The 14,144-nt window shown below is 36.5% G+C and overlaps 1 long non-coding RNA gene across 1 annotated transcript; it reads left to right on the plus strand.

Moving 5' to 3' along the window:
* The first annotated feature begins 10,571 nt into the window (after positions 1-10,571).
* Positions 10,572-11,818, plus strand: LOC110794264 (uncharacterized). Its single transcript, XR_002534975.2, has 3 exons — positions 10,572-10,806; positions 10,911-11,109; positions 11,696-11,818. It is a non-coding gene; the product is annotated as an uncharacterized lncRNA (long non-coding RNA).
* The last annotated feature ends 2,326 nt before the right edge of the window (positions 11,819-14,144 follow it).

Genomic DNA, 14,144 nt, shown 5'->3' on the forward strand with positions numbered 1-14,144 from the left:
TCGAATTTAATGTTCCGGCAGGTGTGAATAAAATGATTCCAAGATCCTAAAATCATTGAAGAATTAAGCACAGTTTGTCGACTCAATTCTAAAACATCTTAGGTAAGCAAAAACCTTTTTGCTAATAGTCTAGAAACTATTCTTGTTTGATAGGCACGTCTAAGAACTTATTAGGTAAACCTATCGATTTTGCCACGACATAAAAGGACTCCTTACTTATATCGTTGAGTTTCACCAAAACTAACATGTACTCACAATTATTTGTGTACCTTGCCCCTTTAGGACCAATAAGTAACACCTCGCTGAGCGAAAACTATTACTAGATTGATGTAAAGGATATCCAAGCAAGTGTATATTTTGGCATGGCACCTTTTAACTCACTTTTTAAGTTTGGAACTTAAGGCTCTTACTATGTTGGTTAGATTTTAAGTGAACTAAAATCCTTAATCATGCAACATAATCAAGCTTTGATCTCATGCATTTTAAGACATATTTAAAAGCAATAAATAACTTAAAACATGCATAAGATAAATGTGATCTAGTATGGCCCGACTTCATCTTGAAGCTTTAACTTCAAAGTCCGTCTTGAAAATCTCCATGGGAGGAACCATTTTCTTCAAATAGGATAAGCTATAATTAAAACTAATTACAACTATTTGATGGTACGCATACCATATTTTGAATTGAAAAACAACTTTGGTACTTTAGACCAATTACATTCAAATTAATGGTACGCAGACCATATTTTCTATCCTATTTGGGCCATACTAGTCACTTCATAACCTGTAAAACAGTACATATACAATATATACCATTCACCCATTCATTATCATGAATGGCCCACATAGCTGGTTAGTAAAACACATTATGCATCACATAAACATTTGCAGCAATTAATCAAGGGCACCAATAATCTACAAATTATTCAGTCCTTATTAATTCTAATCAAGTTGTTTTAACCTTAATGATTTGTAGACCTAATCAAGAGTTTATGACTAAAAAGGGCTCCCACTTAAACCAATAAATTCATATGCTTTACTAATTTTAAACATAAAAATGTATTTCTAGTCTAACCGGAAACATACAAATTTAATTAAAATTTAAAGCTCATATAAATTTATAATTGAATCCAAAAAGTTTAATTTAATTTCAGTCGTATTTAAATTAATTCATGATTTTAATTTTAGTAAAATAATTAGAATAAATAAAATTTATTATAATTACAATATTCAAAATTAAAATCCAAGAAAATAATTTAAATTATTAATTTTAAAATTAATTAAAATTACGTAAACTGAAAATTTCAAATTAAAATTTCAAAACGATCTAATCGCAACGCAACAATCCCACGCAACGCACGCCCATGGGCCACACGCACACATCCTTCGCTGGCCATGTGCGCGCAGCCCATGCGCTGCGTCGCATCGCTGCTGCTAACCATCGCAAGGCATCAATCGAACACGCGAGCTGGTGCTCGCTGCGAGGGCCAGCGCTCGATGTACGCGAGCCATCGCTCGCTGCGCGCCCCAGCGCTCGATTTATGCGAGCCATCGCTCGTTGCGCGCCTGCCTTTCCCGCACGCGAGCTTGCGCTCATCGCACGAGGCAGCAGTATGCGAGCTGGCGCTCGCTGCGCGCGAGCCATCGACGCTGTGCGTAGCGCTCGTGGCACGCGAGCTTGCGCTCGCTGCGCGCGAGGCTATGCATGCTTGCGCGAGGCAGTGCGCGCTGTGGCGCAGCACGCTTGCTTCCCACACGCGACTGCTCGTGCCTTGCTCTCGCCCCTGCCCATGCGCCCATTGCTCATAGCCCACGACACAAGGCAGGGCTGCTGCCTTGTGCTCGTGCACCATGCCCTTGCTCGCTGCATTCGTACCGCATGGGCGACGAGCTCCCTTGCTCGTCGTCGCATGCCCGCACTATACAACACCTCTTAAGGGTAACACGTAGCGTCCATTGCTTTGTGCGTGCAAGTTATATGAGCGAATCGCATAAAAATTAAAAATTTATATTCAAAATTAATGACAAATTAATAAATAATATTAATTTCATAATTTTAGGGCGAAAAATCGAAAATTTATTATTTAATTGATTTCCGATTAACATGGATTCAAGTCTAGGTCATAAAAATTTAAAATTTAACACAAATTTACAATTTTTATGGTGGTTTTTAATCATAGGTATCTAATTAAATTATAACTAATTATGAAAATCAAATTAATTCTAAATTATTCCAATTTTAAACAAATTAATCATAATTACAAATTAGATTGCATAATTAACAAGGCTAGGCATTCAAACTTGTCAAACTTTATTCAAGTTATGTGTTCCGGCAGGTGTGAATAAAATGATTCCAAGATCCTAAAATCATTGAAGAATTAAGCACAGTTTGTCGACTTAATCCTAAAACATCTTAGGTAAGCAAAAACCTTTTGCTAATAGTCTAGAAACTACTCTTGGTTGATAGGTACGTCTAAGAACTTATTAGGTAAACCTATCGATTTTGCCACGACATAAAAGGACACCTTACTTATATCGTTGAGTTTCACCAAAACTAACATGTACTCACAATTATTTGTGTACCTTGCCCCTTTAGGACCAATAAGTAACACCTTGCTGAGCGAAAACTATTACTAGATTGATGTAAAGGATATCCAAGCAAGTGTATATTTTGGCATGGCACCTTTTAACTGAATTTTTAAGTTTGGAACTTAAGGCTCTTACTATGTTGGTTAGATTTTAAGTGAACTAAAATCCTTAATCATGCAACATAATCAGGCTTTGATCTCATGCATATTTAAGACATATTTAAAAGCAATAAATAACTTAAAACATGCATAAGATAAATGTGATCTAGTATGGCCCGACTTCATCTTGAAGCTTCAACTTCAAAGTCCGTCTTGAAAATCTCCGTGGTACAACTATTTGATTAAACTAGGATAGGATAAGCTATAATTAAACTAATTACAACTATTTGATGGTACGCAGACCATATTTGAATTGAAAAACAATTTTGGTACTTTAGACCAATTACATTCAAATTAATGGTACGCAGACCATATTTTCTATCCTATTTGGGCCATACTAGTCACTTCATAACCTGCAAAACAGTACATATACAATATATACCATTCACCCATTCATTATCATGAATGGCCCACATAGCTGGTTAGTAAAACACATTATGCATCACATAAACATTTGCAGCAATTAATCAAGGGCACCAATAATCTACCAATTATTCAGTCCTTATTAATTCTAATCAAGTTGTGTTAACCTTAAGGATTTGTAGACCTAATCAAGAGTTTATGACAAAAAGGGCTCCCACTTAAACCAATAAATTCATATGCTTTACTTATTTTAAACATAAAAATGTATTTCTAGTCTAACCGGAAACATACAAATTTAATTAAAATTTAAAGCTCATATAAATTTATAATTGAATCCGCTTATTTAATTTATTTTTGAGTCGTATTTAAATTAATTCATTATTTTAATTTTAGTAAAATAATTAGAATAAATGAAATTTATTATAATTATAATATTCAAAATTAAAATCCAAGAAAACAATTTAAATTATTAATTTTAAAATTAATTAAAATTACGTAAACTGAAAATTTCAAATTAAAATTTTAAAACTCGTCAATCGTGACATGACGAGCACTTGGGCTTGCGCCCAAGCCCCGTCGAGTGCACGACCCATCGAGGTCCATGGCACAACGTCGCAACAGCCAAGCGCAAGGCAGCAAGGCAAGCCACGCTTGCGCGCAGCCTGCCTGCCCTTGCATCGCAGCAGCTACGATGCTCCTCGCATCGCTCGCTCGATTGCTCGCTCGCTCGCGCGAGGCCACGCGTTGTGGTGCGCAGAGCAGCGATCGCTGGGCGACCAGTTCTCGCTCGCTCGCGCGCCCACAGCGTGCCATTGCTTCGCCCATCGCCCATCGCGCACAGCGCTCGACACAAGGCAGGGCTGCTGCCTTGTGCTCGCGCGCCATCGCCTTGCTCGCAGCATTCGTACCGCGTGGGCGACGAGCTCCCTTGCTCGTCGTCGCACGCCCGCCCTATACAACACCCCTTAAGGGTAACACGTAGCGTCCATTGCTTTGTGTGTGCAAGTTTTATGAGCGATTGAATAAAAATTAAAAATTTTATTTTCAAAATTAATGACAAATTAATAAATCATATTAATTTCATAATTTTAGGGCGAAAAATCGAAAATTTATTAATTTATTGATTTCCGATTAACATGGATTCAAGTCTAGGTCATAAAAATTTACAATTTAACATAAATTTACAATTTTTATGGTGGTTTTTAATCATAGGTATCTAATTAAATTATAAATAATTATGAAAATCGAATTAATTCTAAATTATTCCAATTTTCAACAAATTAATCATAATTACAAATTAGATTGCATAATTAACAAGGCTAGACATTCAAACTTGTTAAGCATATACAGTAGGTCAATCAAAAATTCAACATTTATCAACAAGAATCGCAAATATTTAATTTAACATCTTAAATTTACGAAATTTTGCGTTCGAAAAACTAAAACCTCCGAAAAGTCATAGTTAGGCTTCGAATTTGAGAATTCTGGGTTCGGCCGAAAACCAATATTTTTGTCAAAATTTTAGAATGCCTTTTACATGCGGAATTGACACAAAAATTACTCGATTTGGATGAGTAACGAAGAAACTGCCGAAAAACTGCGTACGTATAATTAAATAAACGCAATTTGCAATTAATTAACAATTACGAAAATTAATCACCCCTTTTAATTCTTGCAAATTTGTAATATTTAACCATGTTGATGCAATTTAGATTATGAAAATAATAAGAGGCTCGTGATACCACTGTTAGGTTATGATACATATGACAATTCATAAATCATGCGGAAAAACCATAAAGCCAGGAAAGCATATTATTTACACATAATCATTTAGCATAGAATAGATGCATACATGTTGTAGCGTGTCTTCCCTAGCTGCGCCCGAACCGAAGAAGAACAAGTCTTTAGGACTCCAAGTGTTGTCCCTCCGTAGATAGTCCACAGTACGTCTGGATCCGCCTCAAGATTGACCAACTAGAATCGCCCTTAAGGTGCTTTGGAATTTTCGGTTATTATTGCAAGTGTATGGCTGATTTTTATTTCAAAAACTTACCCTTTGAATACTTCAATCGTACCCATAAATTATGACCCTAGGCCCTTATTTATAGAGGTTTGGAAAGGGAATTGGAATCCTAGTAGGATGTGGATTTGCTAGTTAGAATCTTATTAGGACTCTAAATAACAAAGTCAATCTATTAGGATTAGGATTTAATCTTTGCACGATTTCCAATAGGATTAGGATTCTCGCACAAGCGTTGCACAAGCCGTGCACCCGCGCAAGCCTTGCGGCCCACGTCAGGCGCACAGCGCTCGGCCCACGCTGCTGTGCTCTCTCGCGCGCGCGCCCTTGGCTGGGCCTGGCCTTTCGCTGGGCCTGGTCGAGGCGTGCGTTGGTGCGTGCGGCTCGCTGGGCGATGGCCTGGCTTCGTGCTGCGCCTTCGTCTAGCGGGCCTCGTCCGATGCTAATTCGTACTATACGCTTCCGATTAAATTCCTGATTCCGGAATTCATTTCCGATACGAACAATATTTAATATTTCCGATTCCGGAATTAATTTCGGTTTCGAACAAATATTTAATATTTCCGTTTCCGGAATTATTTTCCGATTCCGATAATATTTCCGATTCTGACAATATTTCCGTTTCCGGCAATATTTCCGATTCTGGCAATATTTCCATTTCCGATAATATTTTCCGATACGTACCATGTTTCCGTTTCCGGCAACATCTACGACTTGGATAATATTTATATTTCCGATACGATCCATATTTCCGTTTCCGGCAATATCATCGTTTCTGGAGTATTCATTTCTTGCTTGTGACGATCTCAGCTCCCACTGAAACCAAGATCCGTCGATTCCGAATATCCATAGATAGAGTATTTAATGCCATTAAATACTTGATCCGTTTACGTACTATTTGTGTGACCCTACGGGTTTAGTCAAGAGTAAGCTGTGGATTAATATCATTAATTCCACTTGAACTGAAGCTGCCTCTAACTAGGTATTCAGCTCACTTGATCTCACTGAATTATTAACTTGTTAATTAATACTGAACCGCATTTATTAGACTTAACATAGAATGCATACTTGGACCAAGGGCATTATTTCCTTCAGTAGTATGTTAGGGTTAAAAGGGGTGAGTGAAATATAGTATGTCTTATTGATCTTGAAGGCTTAATAGTACAAAATTAGGCTAGGGTTAAGAGATTAGGGAGTAGGCTGGAGATAAGCCGTAACATAAATCCGTGTTAGGTAACTAGAAGATCCATATTCAAGGCATTCCACCAGATTACTCTTGGAATGAACTTACTTGGGACTATTATAGCTCAAGTGATATTACAAGGAATGTCAACTGGTTTATGACATGGCCAATCCTTGGTTTGTTTTTGGTACAGGGGTATGTGAATTAGAAAATGAATATAAACCAGGATTAACTAAGTTAGGTAGAATCCTTTTTATTTTTTCGCTCTTAGACCCACTTTTATCATCAGCCTTCTCTGATAAACCGGCAAATTGTATTTAGGGGTGTGAGGAGGTGCCGGTGATGATTGTGATTGGAGATGATGAATGTGATTATGTTTTATTTATGGTCTCGATAATTACTGCTGTTTTTTGTGGAATTGAAATTAAATTGATGTTGCTGCTTTGTGATTTGATTCATCATATACGTAATGACATGTTTTTGTTTTCTATTAGAATTGAAATGCTAAATTAAATATGATTCTTTTTTGTAATTTTATGGAGTAATTTACTGCAACTGAGATTTGGTTGATTGTCTGCTCTGATTAGGGTTTCAAAAGGGGGGAAATCGGCTAGAATTTGAATTGTTAAATAAGTAGGTTACTAGATTTATGAGTGTCGATTTGTGGTTTTGAAGAGTAAATAGCTTGCCAAATATGAAATGTATAGTAGGAAAAATAATAAAAATAAACTAAAAAGAACTTAATATCATTAATACTAAATCACAACCAGATAAAAAGGAGAATCACCTGATCATAACAACTTTAATCCACCAAATATCTCGGTAATTAAAAAAAAGAACTATAAAAGAAAAAATTGATTAATTACCCAAGAAAATAAGGAAGTCAAAAGTTATAACAAATCAGGAAACCCAAGTATATGAGTATATCACGCATGAGTAGGTAGTGTCAGCTGCAAATCCTCCTAGAATATCTCCCATTTTCCTTGAAAGAAGCAATTACACAATATCCTCCTACAATCTCTCTCATTTCTGTCAATTGCTCTGCAAATTTTGAGTATAATTCGGACTAATTTAGAGCTTTTCAAGGTCGAGTTTCGTTAAACAATTTCCCCCAACTTTTTTGCTCTTTGCTTTTTGGAATTCTGATTTTGATCATTTTTGCAGGTGATGGCTAAAAGACCTAGCCTGCAAATTCCATGGGCTTCTCAGTTTAAAACCTGAAGCCTAACTTTTTCTATACCCAAAACAATTGGGTTTACGGTTAATGGAAGTTTCCAGATGAAGCAGTCGAAAATGGAGAGAATGTTTAGAGAAAACAACACGAATGATGTGATATTGATGTGTATGCGATGCATAAAGGGAGGCGATGGACAATCTGACAATCAGAAGCAGATAAGAGGAAATTCTAATTTCTTGCTTTTCTTTATTTTGTTTGTTTTTTAGATTCATGGTTTCAAGTTTGCTTATTTTTGGCTACTTTTGATACTGTTACTATAGGAGTATCAAATAACAGTATCAAATGTATCATATTTAAAAGTTAATTGTATCATATTTTGATACTGTTTTCCTTCTCAAGAATTTTTCTAATGTTAATCATAGTTAATGGAAGTTTTTATACGCACATGGATGTCAATCATTTTGTTTATAGTCTATTATTATCCATCCCAGACCACTCAATAAACTTAAGGGGTTAAAACCTAGGAGGATTTGTTGTTCTAGAAGCACGGGCATAAATAAGTGACAAATTGCTCCAATTACGTCGGATCTCCATGATGGAGATATACTTCAGAGCTCCTGCTGCATGAGTCTAGAAGGAAGCTAGAACTACTTGATCTCGATTCTTGAAAGACAATCAGGAATATAGTTTTGCTCAGTATAATTCCGTAACTACTATTCTTTTGAAAATAATGTGTTTGATGTTGTTTGTATTATGTTAATTTGGGGTTTATGATGGTTTGATTTGGTGATTTTGTGATGGGGGTTTGTTGTTTTTTGTGAATGTTTAGATGCATTATGAGGCTACAAAGTTTGCTTACCAAACAGGAGTTAAGGTGGCTGTAGCATATGGCGGCACACCCAGGGCTGAGTACGTACGTGTATTAATCCATTAATTAATCCCAAGACCTGAGCTATTAGTGTTTATTGAATGAAGTATCCGTTGGTAGTTGTATATTGTAGTATCTATCCTGCCCCTATTAGTTTAGTTTATAGTTCTGTCTTGGATACTCAGTGACAATTGTAATTATTTCAGACAACAGCAGGAGGAGGACTCAAAGGGAAAAAGTTGTAGACCCAAGGAATTTGCCGAGGATGTCATACTTACCTTTCATAATGCAATGACATATAATCCGGAAGGGCACGCATCACATGTATAAAATACAATTTAGTGGTTGTAGTACAATTTTTATCTAATTTTTATATTTAGTGGTTGTAATATAATTTTAAGTTTTTATATAATTTTGCACGCATCGCGTGCATAAAATACTAGTATTATATAAGCCAACTCCTGAGGTCATTTTTGTAAAATGACTTTTCGTGTCCCCATTAAATTTACAGAAATACACCCACCTTTGAATTAAACCCCAGCCCTCCTTCAACGGGCTCTCTCTCCCTCTTTGACTCCATCGCCTTTTTTCATCTCTCCCTTTCTCTCTCCTCTCGCATTTTAATTTTTTGAAATATATGCTCCTCAGATCTCTCACATTTTAAACTTTTGTTCGCCGGAGATGAAGCACCGCCACTAGCAAAACGGTGGAGCTAGGCGCATCTTACGACGACGACGAGGCCGAGAACGCAGAGCGGCGAGGATGACAACGACGTCGCCACCACCGTATTCTCCGCCGCTTCCTTAGCGCATCCACCGTATTCGCTTTTCTATTTCCATCAGAAGTTCAGATCTGAAGGTAAAACCTTCCCTCATTTCCTTTATTATTTTCATGTAATGATAGTATTTGTTGTAATATGTATTCTCCAACTTGTTTAGGCGTAATTCTTCTAATTCTTCACTATTGCAGTACAATTTATTGGGTTTTGAATTAGGGTTTTTTTTGCCCTCCCTTTTGATTTCGAATTTGTTGAATTAGGGTTTTTTTGCCCTCCCTTTTGATTTCGAATTTGTTAAATTAGGGTTTTTTTGCCTTCCCTTTTGATTTCGAAATTGTTGAATTAGGGTTTTTTTGCCCTCCCTTTTGATTTCGAAATTGTTGAATAAGGTTTTATTTCCCTCCCCTTTGATTTCGAATTTGTTGAATTAGGGTTTTTTTGCCCTCCCTTTTGATTTAGAATTTGCTAAATTCTGATTCTTGACGCGATTCTGAAATGGGTTTTGGGTTTTGTTGAATTTGTGGGAAATGGTGTTTTTGTTTGTCGTCAAAATTTAGAATTGGGTGCTGATTTTTGTTAAAAGTTTATTGCTGGTCTTGCAAAACAATATGGCTATGTTGTTTAGTGCTGTTTTTCTATTGCTTCTTCAATTTTTGGATGGCTTTTCAGTTTTCAAGTCGGCAAAGCCCGCAAAAGTATGCCCTTTTTCAGTTTTTTACTTCAAATTTGACCTAAATTGTTGCGGGTTTTGATTGTTTTTTATGGGTTTTTTTTTCTATATTTTCCTTGATCAATTTCTCATATTGGTGATTGAAATTCTGGGTCTTAATCCACAGAAGCTACCAATCATATTGGTGGTCTTAATCCATAATATTTTTCTCTCCTTCTCGAATTTATGTGATTTTTATTAACTTCGTTTTTGTTGTACAGATGATCCCGGTTCTTCACAGGTTTCGCCAAAGCGGCAAAAGCTTCCAAAACTGGGGTATTTTCTTTTCTGAAGCTTTTTGATTTTTGAATTAAAATTTCGATTTTTATATCGTGTGCCCAGTTTCTGAATTAAAATTTGCAATTTGGTTTCATTTCCCAATAGATATAATTATGTAAATTATTTTGTAAAATATTCAGTCAACTATCCTAATATTGCTAGCGTCAGTTTAGCTTTAGAATAGGAAATAATCTACACAATTAGTGGAGTACGTTACAAAATCAAATCTGATTTCCAGCTTTGTCCTACTATATATCTTTTAAGCTATTTTCGTTTTATGTACTACATAATTTTATTTTATTATTAAATACTTTTATAGGATAACGGAATATTATGATTGGTGTGTTTCAATCTTTACTTTTTTTTTATTGTAGAAATTTGTTTTTGTGTTTGAAGTCCTGAGTTTTTTTGGAAATAGGCTAAAATACCCTCTACTTTTTACGGTCAAACCACTTCGCTTACAACCCAATTTTCATTCTTCCGTCGTCCCCTATCACTCTCACATACTTTCTCTCTCCTTCCCTCAAATTTTCGATCTTCTTCGATCTACTTCCCTCAAATCTTCGGTGTTGACAAGTTTTGTTGTTGGTGTTGACAAGTTTTGTTGTAATTAGGATACTGTGATGCATTCAAGCCAGATCCAAATGTTGCTGAGTGATGCTCCCTTGGAAATATTCATCAAGGTTTGCTCTTTGGTTTAAGATCTTCCTTCAAGATACAGGTTTTCGCGTGCTTTCTTTCTTTTGACATATTTTGTTGGAATCTTATCTCATGATGAAAATCACAGAGCACAGGAAAGAGAATGGATGGGATGCAAGTACTTGATTCATTATTTTAATTATGAAACAATTAACAAAAAGTATGTGATATGGGGTCTAACTGCTGGGATCTTGATTCAAGCTGCATCAGTTGTTCATCAAAGACCACCACCATTTCTGGAGCAGAATCCCAAATTTAAGGTTCCTACAAACCAGTTTGATGATTAGGTATTTATTACGCCATTAATTTTGATATGGGTGTTGTTTTTTGAGTTTGGTGTTTTGCATCTGGAATTCTAAATTAATCGAATTTTGGAGAAATTTGATGCTTAATTTCGCCAATTTTGTGTTTTAAATTAGCCGCTTCCACCGATTCCTCGGATTTTATTTTCTATTGATTTTTGAAATTTGTGGTCTTTGGATGCCAGTGATTATATCTCAAATTTATGTACTGATATCATCAAGCTTCGCGAGTTTAACATTATTGATATTCAGGCAATGAAGCTCCTTGGGCTACAAATAAGCACTAAATTAATTAGTTGGCACCCTTTTTCCCCTTTAATTCCAACATTCTCTTACATTTATTCTATTGTTCTTCAATTTGATTGAGTTTTAGTTATATGGGTATCAAATTCTTGCAAATTTGGAGTGACCCGTTTGCTAATTTAGGGTATCAGTTTGATTGAGTTTTGGTTACAAAATACTTGATTGGTTTTGTTGAATTTTCAATTTTCATTTTGGATTGAATTTAATTATCAACAGGGAAATGCAATCTCTATTTATTTAAAAAATGGGCGTTGAATTGAATTTGCAGAATAACAAGTCGTTGGTGTTTGGGGATGTCTATGGAGCTGTTTTTCTTCCTAAACAGGTGGAGCTTAAAAAAGCCCAGAATGTGGACCTTAAATTCCAAGTTCCTGGTGTTGGGAAAGCATTTCAGGTATAATTCTTAAGTTCAAGTGGTTTGGTTTGGTTAGCTTTCAAATGTGTGTGATATATAAATATATTATATTGGACTTTCAGACTAAGATTTTAGCTTCTATGTGGTTTTCTATGGAGAGTTGCACTTTCGATTAATTTGTGTGAATTTATTGTTTGTTTTGCGGTTAAACTGATGGCGGTTTTGTTTCGATTGATTAGCATTAGATAGCGAGTTCGTTGTCTAATTGGTTGAATTGATGTGTGTACTTGACTGAAATGCTGCTCTAATGTGGCTCGGGATTTTATTGGAACCAGAGAAGTAGGGGAGTTTCTTAGTGGTGCTTTGGCTGGGGCTATGTCGAAGGCGGTTCTGGCACCTCTTGAAACCATCAGGTCTGCTTTCCTTCTGAATCATCTTCATTGTTTTTATCATCTTGGCTACTATTCGTATATTGCATCTACACAACCTTGAAATTCGCATCATATATTCCACAATTATCAAGAGGAAAATTCATTCTCTATTCAATTAAACCTGAATGAGACTTCCAAGTTCCAAATCGCGGTTATCACACTAAAATGTTTAATTCGTAATTTATTTACAATATATTTCCTTACAGAACTTCAACCAAGCTTGGGCTGTTGGGAATGGGGTTTTTATCTCATTCTAAGTGTACTGAGCTAAAATTTTACCGTGCCTCCAACCTTACTGCCAAACTTCAACTGTAGTCAGAGGATATGCTGCCTAAAGTCCTAGAGCTGAAAAGATGAATGTGGAAACTGGACTACAGACTTCAACGCTAATCACCAATGGTCAATAGATACCGGAAATCAGTCTACTAAAACCATTAACATCACTCTCCAATCTCCATGGTAACTGACTGTCTGATCCTGTTACATAGAGATAGGATTAAGGTTAGTCTCGTCAAAAGTGTCTCATAATACAGAAACTACGAAAATTAAGATAGATCAGTTTGCTTCAGAATGTTGTGTGTGAAGGAAATAATGCCCTTGGTCCAAGTATGCATTCTATGTTAAGTCTAATAAATGCGGTTCAGTATTAATTAACAAGTTAATAATTCAGTGAGATCAAGTGAGCTGAATGCCTAGCTAGAGGCCGCTTCAGTTCAAGTGGAATTAATGATATTAATCCACAGCTTACTCTTGACTGAACCCGTAGGGTCACACAAATAGTACGTAAACGGATCAAGTATTTAATGGCATTAAATACTCCATCTATGAATATTCGGAACCGACGGATCTTGGTTTCAGTGGGAGCTAAGATCGTCACAGGCAAGAAATGAATACTCCGGAAACGATGATATTGCCGGAAACGGAAATATGGATCGTATCGGAAATATGAATATTATCCAAGTCGTAGATGTTGCCGGAAACGGAAACATGGTACGTATCGGAAAATATTATTGGAAATGGAAATATTACCAGAATCGGAAATATTGCCGGAAACGGAAATATTGTCAGAATCGGAAATATTACCGGAATCGGAAAATAATTCCGGAAACGGAAATATTAAATATTTGTTCGAAACGGAAATTAATTCCGGAATCGGAAATATTAAATATTGTTCGTATCGGAAATAGATTCCGGAAATGGAAATTTAATCGGAAGCGTATCGTACGAATTAGCATCGGACGAGGCCTGCCGGACGAAGGCCCAGCACGAAGCCAGGCCATCGCCCAGCAAGCACGCACGCCACAGCCCAGCGCGCACAAGGCCGCGCATGCGTGGGCCGCGCTGCGTGGGCTGCTGCTCGCATGCGTGGGCAGCCCTTGTGGCTGCCGTGTGTGTGTGAGTTTGAGCTCATGCGAGATTCCTGAATCTGCAAGAGTCAGTGTATGATTAAATGTCTATTCCTATTGGATAAATTGATTAAGTAGAATTCATGTAGAATTCTAATTCCAATTAATTCGCATCCTACTAGGATTACGATTCCTTTTCCATAACTCTATAAATAAAGGCCTAGGGGTCATAATTTATATACAAGTTTCAAAGTATTCAAAAGTGAGTTTTTTTGAGAGAAAATTCAAACACCCATCTTGCCCCAAAAGTGCCGAATTTTCTGAGTACCTTAAGGGCGATTCTAGTTGGTCAATCTTAAGGCGGATCCGGACGTGCTGTGGACTTTCTACGGAGGGACGACACTTGGAGTCCTAAAAGACTTGTTCTTGTTCGGTTCGGGCGCAGCTAGGGAAGGCACGCAACAAAGAGTATGCATCTAATTATGCTATATGATTATGTGTAAATAATATGTTTCCTGGGTTAATGGTTGTTTCCGCATGATCTATGTAAATGTCATATGTATCATAACCTAACAGTGGTATCAC

The sequence above is a fragment of the Spinacia oleracea genome, chromosome 6 (assembly GCF_020520425.1).
Source record: "Spinacia oleracea cultivar Varoflay chromosome 6, BTI_SOV_V1, whole genome shotgun sequence".
NCBI lineage: Eukaryota > Viridiplantae > Streptophyta > Magnoliopsida > Caryophyllales > Amaranthaceae > Spinacia > Spinacia oleracea.